This window comes from Terrapene carolina, unplaced genomic scaffold (genome assembly GCF_002925995.2).
Source record: "Terrapene carolina triunguis isolate 2854851 unplaced genomic scaffold, T_m_triunguis-2.0 Scaffold26691, whole genome shotgun sequence".
Classification (NCBI taxonomy): domain Eukaryota; kingdom Metazoa; phylum Chordata; order Testudines; family Emydidae; genus Terrapene; species Terrapene triunguis.
In genome coordinates, this window is record NW_020691042.1 from 6,309 (window position 1) to 17,318 (window position 11,010).

Here is an 11,010-nt window from a genome sequence, read left to right on the forward strand (position 1 = left end):
GGGGGGGGGGGGGGGGGGGGTCAGAGGGACTGTGTGTTGCTGTTGCTTCAGGCACTGCCCCCAGCAGCTCCCATTGGCCGCGGTTCCCCGTTCCTGGCCAATTGGAGCTGCTGGGGGCGGTGCCTGAAGCAACAGCAACACACAGCCCCTCTGCCCCCCCCCCTCCAGCCTCTTCCTGGAGCGGCGCAGGGCAGGGCAGGCAGGCAGGGAGCATGCCCTGCCCCCGGTGCATGTCCAGCCGGAGCCGCTCTATGTAAACACTGGGGGAGGGCGGGGGGGCTGCGCGGGTCTCGCAGGCCACAGAAAATATGCGGCCTGCGTGTTTGAGACCCCTGACCTAAACCAAGCTTCACAATCATTCATTGCTGTGTACAATATTAAACTGTTTGTTTAAAATTGTTTAAAACTTATACTGTATATGTCTATAATATCTTATCTGGCAAAAAAAATTTCCCTGGAACCTAACTCCCCCTGCCCCCATTTACATTAATTCTTATGGGAAATTGGATTTGCTTAACATTTCACATAAAGTCGCATTTTTCAGGAACATAACTATAACGTTAAGTGAGGAGATACTGTAATTCAAAATATTCCCCCCTCAAAGTAATGTTTAGAAGGTAGAGAAAATGGACAAAGTATTTTAGTCTCAAAATTTAAAGATCACTTTTAAGCAGAAACAGTGATGGAGGCAACCTAATTAAGGAAGGTTAATCAAGTCTCTGCCATGTGTCATCTGGAGTTAGGAATGATTATTGACATGCTGCACTGGAGCTAAACAACAAAAGCAGAGGGCATGCTAACTAAACAGAGATCAAATTGTAATGGCTCCTGTAGGCAAGAGGCATTCTAAAGATTAATTTCAGACACTACAGGAAGCAAATGCAGTGCCTTAGATAAGATTGTTGTATGTTGGGATTCAGTAGCATTGGAGTAATCTAGACCAGATACAATTTGTTAACAGCACATCTCGGGAAACCAATTTGAGAGATTAGTTTACCAAGTGGTGTTCCCACCAAGGTCTGTCCTAGATCAGGCACTATTCAGTATTTTCATTAACTATGTGGCTGATGGAGTGGACAGTATGCTTATAAAATCTGCAGATGACACCACGTTGCGAAGGGTTACATGTGCTTTGGAAGACAGGATTAGAATTCAAAATGATCTTGATAAAATTGGAGAACGGGTCTGAAATCATTAAGTGGAAATTCAATAAAGACAAGTGCAAAGTACTACACTTAGGAAGGAAAAATGGGGACTAACTGGCTTTGCAGCAATACTGCAGAAAAGGATCTGGGGGTTATAGTGATCACAAATGGAACACGAGTCAACAGTGTGTTGCTGTTGAGAAAAAGGCAAACGTCATTCTGGGTTGTATTAACAGGAAGACTTGGGAGGTAATTGTCCCACTGTACTTGGCACTGGTGAGGTCCAGGTGAGAGCAACAAAAATGATAAGAGGTTTAGAAAACATGACCTATGAGGAAAGGCGGAAAGAATTTGGAATGTTTAGTCTAGAGAAGTGAAGGCTGAAAGGGGACCCGATAACAGTCTTCAGATATGTAGAAGGTTGTTATAAAGAGGATTGTGATCAATTGCTTTCCATGTACAAGGGAAGAACAAGAAGTAATCAGCTTAATTTACAGCAAGGAAGATTTAGGTTAGATATTAAGATAATCGTTCTAATGATTAGGATAGTTAAGCACTGGAACAGGTTACCTAGGGAGGCTACGAAATCCCCATCTCTGGCGGTTTTAGAGAACAGATTAGACAAACACCTGTCATGGATGGTGTAGGTATACTTAATCCTGCTTCAGTGCGAGGAGATGGACTAGAACAGATGACCTCTTGAGGTCCCTTCCAGCCCAACATTTCCAGGATTCTATACAAGGATAAAGAAAAGTTTGAACAGTAACAGCAGCAAAATAAAAGGTTTAAATACAGCAACAAATTCTGCACCAAACAAGGGTCATGAGCTTAAAGCCTGGCCCAAAAGTGATAAACTACAACGTGCGCCAAGGGCATGAGGGAGCAGTTTGCGCAAACTTGGAAAAGCTTATTCATGAGTTAAACTTTAACTAATTTTTCAGACATTTGTCTTGGATCTCAACTCAATAATCAGTGGTGAGCCTGGGTCACACCACCCCTTAGGTCAACAACTTTGTTTCAATGTCTAATTTTAGACACATCTGTATTTAGGCATTTAAATAAGTGGCCTGATCTTCAGAGATGCTGAGCCCCTGCAATTCCCACTGAAGTTGAGGAATTGTGGATACTCAGCATCTCTGGGGAAAAGAAAAAACAACAAACGTTGCTGCCTAGATCTGGATTTGGGGGTCTAACTTTAGGCACCAAAGCTGGTAAATTTGGATCTAAGTAATAATAACAGAGAGAAAACAAGTGGAGAATAGGATCCTAAAGGGGATCACGTATGGATGCCTTGTCAATACTGCGTTCTCCCTCAGCCAGTATGGAAATCCTTCCTAGCAAGGCTAACTTTGGCTCTGATCCTGCAATGAGCTCCACATGGGCAAGGCCACAGTGTGACCAAGACGGAAGGAATGCGTTAACAATAACAGAAGGCAGGGATTAAATTCTCTCTCGGGAAGAAGGGGACCTGTATTTTCCTCTACATCAACAGACTAGTAACTGACCTCCACCATTTTCTTTGGTACAGTAGTTCTCATTTTGCAATAGTTAACAAAAGAGGCAACTCAAAATTAACATTTAAATATAATAAAAGAGCTAAATGCATTGCAAAATACTGAGATAAATATTAATAACAAATGGAACACACTAATTATTCATAGTTTTAATTATAAGAATACAGTAAGGGTTGTTTTTTTGTTTTTCAACCAGTGGCATTTGAACAATAACTGACATACAATCTGCTCAAATATATTTGGGAGTGGTCTCACGAAACACGATCTGCTGAACAAGTCTGTAGTTCTTGAGAAGTTTTCAGCGAATTGGATGGAAGTCCTCCAGAACTTCAGCTAGGGTTTTCTTCTCTACAAAAGGTAATCAAGTACAATTAGGAAAGCTTATTCAGCATTTAAAGATGGTTTGTTTCTGATCAATAATCAGTAAGTCAGAACATTTGCTACAGGCCAGATCCAAAGCCATCTGAAGTCAATGGGATCCTGTCTTTCATTAACTCCAGTGGGTTTTGGATCAGGCTCTATTACAATAGCACTTTGCTTCACAAACTTAACATTTCTCTCTCCCCTTCCCAGTGAAGGTTTAATAGCAGAGCCCTGTAAAGAGGTCTCATTATCAAGAACTTCATTACTTCTACAGAATGTTTACTGGCACATAATGGAAAATCATAACTAAACGCCACTTAACCAAATATATTTTGCTAGGCAGTAAACTTGAGTCCCCCTCCCTGTCATCATACACCTCTACCCCGATATAACGCGACCTGATATAACACGAATTCTGATATAACGCAGTAAAGCAGTGCTCCGGGGGGGCGGGGCTCCACACTCCGGTGGATCAAAGCAAGTTCGATATAACACGGTTTCACCTATAACGCGGTAAGATTTTATGGCTCCTGAGGACAGCGTTATATCGAGGTAGAGGTGTATTTGTTTGTTTACTTGCTAATTTTCTAAAATTTCAGTCACAATGGCTCTCTCAGGCAATGCTAGTTAGCAAGATTCTATTGTACTATGGAGCCATAATGTTTCTACTAATGCTTATGTCACCTGGCATGTTAGTCCACTTGAATATTCACTGAACTAGTCTGTCGATACAGTGACTTTTGCAATCAAGGTAAATTGAGGATTACTGCTCCTGGCCTAATGAAGAATGTTGCAATGAGTTCAATGGACTTTGAATCAGGCTTTTAATGCCCAGAGCTTGGGGAGGAAGTAATCAGGCTAAACTCCACTTAATATCTGATTCGGTTTGGAAATGAAGAAACCTTCTGAAGAGGCAGTTTTCCCCTCTGCCTGACTGGCAGGTTTTGGTGAACTTGGCTAGCAGAAGATGGGGTTGTGGGAAGGGAAATAAAAACTATGGCAAAAGGTATGTCTTGAAAAAGTTATAGGAGTTAAAACACCCCGATCCCCTCCATGACCCTTCAGAAAGGAGAAAACTCAAAATAGGTCTGTCACTAGCTTGATGCCTTTTACTTTTGTCAGACACACACAATGGAATCCTAGTGACTAATCAAGAGCTAAGTTTCCATTCTTGCAAACAAATGTCATCTGTAATGAGTGCACACTAAGCCTAAATCAGAGAGAAGTAGTCTATGGTTCACTATGTTAGTCTAAGTACAATTTCCAGCCTGCCTCTGAAGGGATCACAGTAGGTTCATTAGCCATTTTTCATCAGTTTCTGAAAAGAATGGTCACAGTTGCACACTAACCGCCCTCCTTTCCTACCTCTATGCCAACAGTTTTAGACTGCATGAGGAGACAATATTCCAGAACTATTAAAATTATAGCAATGGTACAAAGTTGAAGCCATGGGAGGATCAAGATGCTAAAGGAGTACTTGAGGGGGGATAAGGCTATTGTGGAGAAACTAAATGAATTCTTTGCATTGGTCTTCACAGCTGAGGATGTGAGGGAGAATCCTCAACCTGAGCCATTCTTTTTTAGGTGACAAATCTGAGGAACTGAGAGATTGAGGTGTCAGAGGAGATTTTGGAACAAACTGATAAATTAAAAAGTCACCAGGACCAGATGGTATTCACCCAAGAGTTCTGAAGGACCTCAAATGTGAAATTGCAGAACTACTAACTGTAGTCTGTAACTTATTTAAATCAGCTTCTGCACCAAATGACTGGAGGATAGCTAAAGTGACGCCAATTTTTTAAAAAAGGCTCCAGAGGCAATCCCGGCAATTACAGGCCAGTAAGCCTAACTTGGGTACTAGGCAAATTGGTTGACACTATAGCAAAGAACAGAATTATCAGACACAGAGGAATACGATTTGTTGGGAAAGAGTCAACATGGTTTTTGTAAAAGGAAATCATGCCTCACCAATCTACTAGAATTCATAGAGGGGGTCAACAAGCATGTGAACAAGGGGGATCCAGTGGATATAGTGTACTTAGATTTTCAGAAATCCTTTGACAAGGTCCCTCAACAAAGGCTTTTAAGCAAAGTAATCTGTCATGGGATAAGAGGGAAGGTCCTCTCATGGATCGGTAACTGGTTAAAAGATCAGAAACAAAGGGTAGGAATAAATGGTCAGTTTTCAGAATGGAGAGAGATAAATAGTGGTGCCCCCAGAGATCTGTATTGGGACAAGTGCTGTTCAATATACTCATCAATGACCTGAAAAAGGGGGTAAAGTGTGTAGGAGCAGGATTTTATAATTGTACTATGAGAATTAATGTATGATTTGATTTTATCCTCTCAGCCACCCTTTTTGAATAGCAGAAAGGAATGATAGACCAGAACAATCCTTAAGACTGATTATGGTCACCCTTTTGTTTTAGGATAAGTTATAATGTCTACTATGGTTTCCTATATGTATTACAAATTAGGCACTCTAGTTAAATATACATTTCTTTGTTTTAAGGTTTAGAAAGTAAGAGACACAATACAAGATCCTGTCTATGTAGAGGAACGTTGAAGGCCTGGGTCCCAGTGTAAATTGTTTTGATAATAAGATTTAGGAAGGCTTAATTTACAATGCCTGTTCTTGCTCAACATAAAAACTGCTGTATACCTTTAACTGTAAAAGACTGTTTGTGTGAATGAGGAATGTATGCATCAGGAAAAGATAAGGTGTGAAGGCCATTGTTGTAGCCAAACGGTCAAGGAAGGAGTGAAGAGACTTAAACGACATCAGAAATCATCAACGCGCATCCATAATGAAGGGCAGATTGACGACCCTGAGGTGAAGGCTGGCACGCCTAAGGACAATTGATTAAATCGAAACAAAGGACAGGATGACCCTCTCGGAGGTGTACTGGAATGTTTACATCAAAAGATACACCAATTAAGAAGTAACCCGATCACAAAGTGACACAGCAAAATCCATAGACTTCAACAGAGAAAAAAGACTATAAGAACAGGGTGTTCTGGCATGGGGCTTTGGGTTCATCTTGCCACATTCCAGGAGCATCGGATCGCGACCGACAGAGCCCGGCTCCCCTCTGCGACCAATCTGCCTGGCCACTAGATTGATCCAGACTCTGGACTGGTAACTGTAAACATCAACTGGCAGAGTGAGTGAGTGAGTGAGTGAGTGAGTGAGTGTGTGTGTGACTGAAAACCATATGCTAACTGCTGTATTCTCAATAAATGCGGCGTTTTTGCCTTCTCCTCTATAAAAGATCCCGTGTGCTTTGTATAGCATAACGGGTGAGGTGGCAAAATTTGCAGATGCTACAAAACTACTCAAGATAGTTAAGTCCCATGCAGACTGTGAACAGTTGCAAAGGGATCTTTCAAAAGTGGGTGACTGGGCAACAAAATGGCAGATAGAACAGGAGTACTTGTGGCACCTTAGAGACTAACAAATTTATTAGAGCATAAGCTTTCGTGGGCTACAGCCCACTTCTTCGGATGCATAAAATGGCAGATGAAATTCAATGTTGATAAATGCAAAGTAATGCACATTGGAAAACATAAATCCAACTATACATATAAAATGATGGGGTCTAAATTAGCTGTTACGACTCAAGAAAGAGATCTTGGAGTCATTGTGGATAGTTCTCTGAAAACATCCACTCAATATGCAGCAGCAGTCAAAAAAAAGCTAACAATCATTAGGGAAGGGATGGATAATATGACAGAAAATATCATATTGCCTCTATATAAATCCATGGTACGCCCACATCTTGAATACTGCATGCAGATCTGGTCGCCCCATCTCAAAAAAAAGATATTGGAATTGGAAAAGGTACAGAAAAGGGCAACAAAAATGATTAGGGGTATGGAACGGCTGCCATATGAGGAGAGATTAATAAGACTGGGACTTTTCAGCTTGGAAAAGACTAAGGGGGAATATGATAGAGGTCTATAAAATCTGTTTGCCCGAAGTTGCGAATGAGCGACAGGGGATTGATCACTTGATGATTACCTGTTCTGTTCATTTCCTCTGAAGCACCTGGCATTGGCCACTGTCAGAAGACAGGATACTAAGCTACATGGACCTTTGGTCTGACCCAATATGGACATTCTTATGTTCATGTGACAAAGAACAGATTAGCTGGGCTGTCATAGTGATCAGCAATCACAGTTCAGAAAATTGAATTTCAGGAATCATGGGGGTACAAAAAATTGGCCAAAGGATGCTGTTGATGCAAACACTGCAGTTCATGGAGATTTAAGTTGACGTGTGACTCTGTAAGAAGGCCTTCTGGAAGGGGGGCAGGGTCCATGATCATTCTCTCAATTATTCCAGAACAAAATATACAAAGTCATTTCCCCCTACCTAGTTCCCAGCTGTCAAAGTGGATCGGAAAAACAAGTTGGGTTTGGTCTGCCTCATGTCATCACCACTAGAGCTCTAGTGGGAATTTAACAGACAGTTCCTACTGGTATCAAATAAGATCAGAGAATCTAGTAAAACCTTTGAAGCAATGGAACAGCCTCCAGAGGAGGTGGTAGAAGCCGATCAAATGGGATGTTTAAACCTAGAAACACAAGGGACAACACATATTGTAGAGAACAGCCCCACAATGGATAATCTACTATCATTTAGATTGTAAGCTGTTTGGGTCACGGGCCATCTCTCACCTTAAGTTAGCAAAGTGCCTAGTACAGGAGGGCCCCAGTCTTGGTTACCAAAATTCAAAAAATAATAAACTAGGTCTCTGACATCTCTAACATCTATCATTAGTTTGCTCCTCCATAGCTATATTTCCTCTGCAGTGCTGACTATTAAAAACTTATTTCCTCAGTGAAGTAAATGGAAACAACAGAAAACCACCAAGGCAGCAGATCTGTTGAGTAAGAAAGGTCCATTTCTCTATCATAACTTTCCTGACTTTCTATATCACTTTAAATTGTGACTCAGTCACAGAGGTGATACTAGCCAGTTGTGGCCTATTATGAAAGACTGGATTCTGACTTTGGCATACCAGAATTTATCACTTATTAACTAGTTTGCAAGGTCTTTCTTAAAACAGCAACTCAGTATACCTTTTTCCTTAAAATCTTCCGGATGTTGCCTAATGTATTCCATCAGTTCTCTGTCCAGTTTAGCATGAATATAGTCTGCACGTTTACTCAAATAATATCCAACACACCAGCCCACAGTGGCATACAGGACCTGACGGTGTACTCCTGCAATGTGGAAAAATTCCAGAGAAAGTGATAAGTAAAGTTATAGATATCATTGCTACACATGGAAGTTAGGATTTTTCTTTCCCCCTACTTTCAACATGCGTTTGTTAAAAATTCAGACCCACAAAAATAGCAGCCTTAGTCTCATCGGTGCTAGGGATGCATTCTGAAGGTATCAGCCTTCAACATGAAGGCTGCAACAGTCACTATGTTTAAGATCCCAACTTCGACAAAAGCCACCCAGATTGCTGAATATTTATTACAGGTGACTTCGCACAATCTGATTTTATTATTATTGGAGCCATGATCTGGAGATTAGTAACTCAGATATAGGAAGAATCCCCAGGAAAAAGATGAATGATTACTTGGGCTATCAGGATATTGATGGAAGTAGATGCCTAACTAGGATTAGGACAATGCTTGCTCACATGCACAGAACTGATCACCAGGAATGGGGGCAGAGGGAAGGAATTTTCCCAGGTACCATCAGGGACTGGGCAGTGGACATGATGGTGTTACACCTTCATCTGAAACATCTGAGCAAGAATCCTCAGTCAAGATCAGATAGACATACACCTAGATCCCTGGGATTATAGAGGAGGAAGTCTTGACGGGCTCTGAGTCTGATCATATTCATTTTCCATAATAGAACCAGGGGTACATGATACAGATGAGACTGCCACTATCAAATGTTCAGGATAAGCCAAGTGGAAAACGGAAAGATTCCCATCAGAGTCCACACCTGTCAGCTGACACTAGCTGTCTAGAGGAAAAGCCCCTCACAGGAAATAAGGAAAGATAGAGGCATCATTGGTAAGAGTCCCACATCTGCCTTCTAGGCTCAGGGGCACTGTCAGGACTAGGGGTGTATGGGGGTGGGGATTAGATACCTCAATGAGGTGTAGATTCACCCCATCACAGGCACCGGCTTCCTCGAGGCCCCGGGGGTGCTCAACCCCCCAGCTCCGCTCCAGGCCCCACCCCCACCTGACTCCTTCCTCCTAGTCCCCATTCCCGCCCCTTCCCACTCCTGCTCCGCCCCCATCTGACTCCTTCCTCCAAGTCCCCATCCCTGCCCTGCCTCTTCCCGCCCCTGCTCTGCCCCAGGCCCTACCCCACCTCCCTTCTCCCAACCCCAACCCACCCAGTTCTGCCCCCTCCCCTGAGCACACCCCATCCCCGCTGTGATGCTCTGTACCTCGGGGTACACTCAGCACCCCCATGTCCATCCTTGTAAAATGATTTGTGTGGTATCCAATGCAAAGTTTGTCATGTTGGGTGTCTTCGGAAGGCTCACGATGCACTGAGCATTGTTGTTATATGATGTTATAGTAATTGTTACAGTAACGTTATAGGTTATAATTTCATGTATATAGTTATGAGGCTGAAAATGTATCCTCATGGCTTAAAATGAGCCCAGGCAAAAAACTCTCCAAGAGCAGAAAGGAAGTTCACAACTCATCAGGGCAGGTATGAAACAAATCCAGCCCAGCCTCACAGGAACAAAGGACGCTGGCCCAGGCAGCAACAACAGAATCTGTTTGAGTGAGTCACCCCCCTTCCTTTGGTCAGTTTGGGACTGCGATGAGGTAATGCTCACCTGACTCTGAAGGGCGAGGGCAAAGCCAAGAGGGAAGAAAGGACATGATAAAAGGGAGAGACGTTTGCCATGCTCTTCCTCTCTCTTCCACCTACATCTACAGACACCACACCAAGTGACTGAAGCGCTGATCAAAGGGGAGAGCCTGGCTGAAGAGCAACCAGCCAGCCTGTGGTGAGAAGCATCTAAGTTTGTAAGGGCATTGAAAGTGTGAAGATCAGCTTAGAATGTGTTTTTCTTTTATTTCATTTGACCAAATCTGACTTGTTATGCTTTGACTTATAATCACTTAAAATTTATCTTTGTAGTTAATAAAGATGTTTGTTTAATCTACCTGAAGCAGTGCATTTGGTTTGAAGCATGTCAGAGTCTCCCCTTGGGATAACAAGCCTGGTACATATCAATTTCTTTGTTAAATTGATGAACTCATATAAGCTTGCGGAGTCCAGCGGGCATAACTGGACACTGCAAGATGGAGGTTCCTAGGGTTCTGTCTGGGACCAGAGATATTGGCTAGTGTCATTCGGTTGCACAATCCAAGGAGCAGCTTACATGCCAGAGGCTGTGCATGAACAGCCCAGGAGTGGGGGTTCTCACAACAGAGCAGGGTAAGGCTGGCTCACAAAGTCAAGGATTGGAGTGTCCTAGCAGATCACCGGTCCAGATAACACAAGAGAGGAACATCACACCCGCTCCTCCCCCTCTGTGCCTCCTGCAAGCCGTGGAACAGCTGATTGCAGTGGGCAGGAGGTGCTGGGAGGGAGGGGGAGAGGAGTTGGCTGCCAGTGGGTGCTAAGCACCCACTAATTTTTTTCTGTGGGTGCTCCAGCCTTGGAAATTCTTTAGGGCAGGCGCAATCTTCTTGTCTTGTGTTTATACCATGCCTTGCACAATGGAACCCTGGTGCACAACTGGGGCTCCTAGGCCCTACCACAATAAATAAAATAATCATAAATCCCTTCTTCCACCAGGAGCTATTCACTAGTCCCTCCTAGGTCACTGCCTACAGAATCCCCTATCACACACACAATCCCCACCAGCTCACCCACCTACTGCCTCCCAGACAGTCTCTCCTAAAGCCCAACAGGCAACCTCAGTCCTGTCCCACCCCGCAGGCAGCCTCCCTCCAGTCCCCCCTCCAAGAGCCTCCCACCTGCCC